General features: G+C 40.6%; 1 non-coding gene across 1 annotated transcript; it reads left to right on the forward strand.

The window, feature by feature from the left end:
* The first annotated feature begins 671 nt into the window (after positions 1-671).
* Positions 672-745, forward strand: trnat-agu. Its single transcript has one exon. It is a non-coding gene; the product is annotated as a tRNA-Thr (tRNA).
* Positions 746-1,989: the final 1,244 nt, after the last annotated feature.

A 1,989-nucleotide genomic window follows, 5' to 3' on the forward strand; every position in this document is an offset into this window, starting at 1 on the left:
TCGAGTGGTATCATGTCTGTGCTGAGGAGTTGAAAGCTTGAGGAAAATAATTCATCCCCTCCATCACTGTGGTAATTCTGGATATGCATTGAATCCTTTCCCATTGACTATACTCCAGGAATTCGTTTTGAAAATTTAAAGGTTCCTGTCAGACATCTGCAATCGTCTGGAATAAGTTGAGACGTGGACGAAGACAGTGAAATAAAGTGATAGACAATGATGCCTGGGAGGCATAATGCAGGAAGTGAGCGCGGAACAGATGGTGCAAAACTCAATGTCGGTGCCATTGCGTCAGCTTTTACTGCCCAATGTTTATACTTACTTACACATTACATCTAGTCAATTCACCACAATGACCTTGTTCCTCTTGATGTGATGTCCCCTCTGTGTGTATTAACGTCTATCATGGGCCCCGATAGAATGAGCACATCCTCTTTCTCCTGTCACTTTAACCAGGTGGAAATACCAGTTTTAAATGAATGCAAGAAGAGATTATGTTTTTCTGTGCCTATTCAGTAGAGAATTTTCAGCTGTAAACTGTTTGTATTTGAAAATTCGAGGATTGATTGCAATTCTCTGAGAGCAACATTGATCCGTAAACACATGTCCAAGTACTGTGAGGAAGTGGTTAAGCAACTCCACATATGGATGAGTAAGGGCCCTTTTACTGTGGCGCCGTGGCTTAGTTGGTTAAAGCGCTTGTCTAGTAAACAAGCGATCCTGCGTTCAACTCCCAGCGGTGCCTACTTGTTGCGTTCATACTTGGGCTTGGTGTTTCAAGTCTTTGCGAAAGGAACTCAGCGTCTTGAACTTTCACCCTGTTAAGCTTTGGTGATCCAGGTTAAGTTCCAACAGTGGATGCCATTTTTTTTATATATTCTGAACTATTACTTATGTCTGTGGTTTATTTCCATTATTCCACAAGCACTTCTGCTTCTCCTCCTCTTTTATTCCCCCTCCTTCATTTCCAGTTAGGTCGGAATAACGAGATGAGGCAGGAGACACTGCAGATTTGTCGGGGAATTTTGTGGTAATGGCAGAGATACCACCAGTGATCACTCCCATTCTCTGATGTCACCGTTCATACATTTAAACCAAAAATATATACATCGTTGTGCTTCTTGATTTGTAGTGTAATTGTTTTTTTTTCCTGGTGGATGAGGAATTCTATTTTGAATTCGAAACAGTCATAATTGTTTGAGGAAGAAGTGTCGCCTTGCCTGGTTTGAAGTGACAGACACATTATCCGGAGAATGTGAGCCCAGTTCAAAGCACTCCACTCAGTGGGCAAAAAGCCTCTCAGCAGCTGCATACTCAAATTGTCTCGAAATGTCAGACTTTTCATAGAGCCGAAATAGGTAAAGAGCTGTATGGACAGGCAGAGTGTGGTAGAATGTGTAACAGGAAGAGGGTGAGATGGATGTGCAGAGGCAAAAAGAGACATATGGAGACACATGCTGAGTTAGACACTGAAATGACCAATTCTCCATTCGAAATTGCTGCAAACTGAGAGAAAGGAAACGAAAGAAGGCAATCATTTAAGCACAGCCTTTCACCAGCTGAGCGCAACGGAAACAGCATTATAGTCAATAAAGTCCTTTTGAATTTGTAAAGGTGATGGTTTTCTGTCATTGAGATATTTTGATAAAAATCCTGATTCAATAGATAAAACTGATATTTTCCCAGCATTATAATGTAGAAATGTATAAGTAACAGGTTTCTGTCGATCTGAAACTTTAACTCAGTTTTTCTCCACAGATTCTGTCAGGCCTGCTGAGTTTCTTCAACAATTCATGTCTTTGGTTCAGATTTATATTATCAAAGAAAAATTAAAATCAATATTCTGTTGATCGCTTCATTTTTAAAACCCGTCAGAAAATAAAACTGGTTACACTCGCAGACACAAATATACACTACATCGACTATGCACATGCAAACCCACTTTCAAATTTAGGGCGTGGCAGACCCAAGACCGAACGTCTCCGTATC

The sequence above is a fragment of the Chiloscyllium plagiosum genome, unplaced genomic scaffold (assembly GCF_004010195.1).
Source record: "Chiloscyllium plagiosum isolate BGI_BamShark_2017 unplaced genomic scaffold, ASM401019v2 scaf_92171, whole genome shotgun sequence".
In the NCBI taxonomy this organism is placed as follows: domain Eukaryota; kingdom Metazoa; phylum Chordata; class Chondrichthyes; order Orectolobiformes; family Hemiscylliidae; genus Chiloscyllium; species Chiloscyllium plagiosum.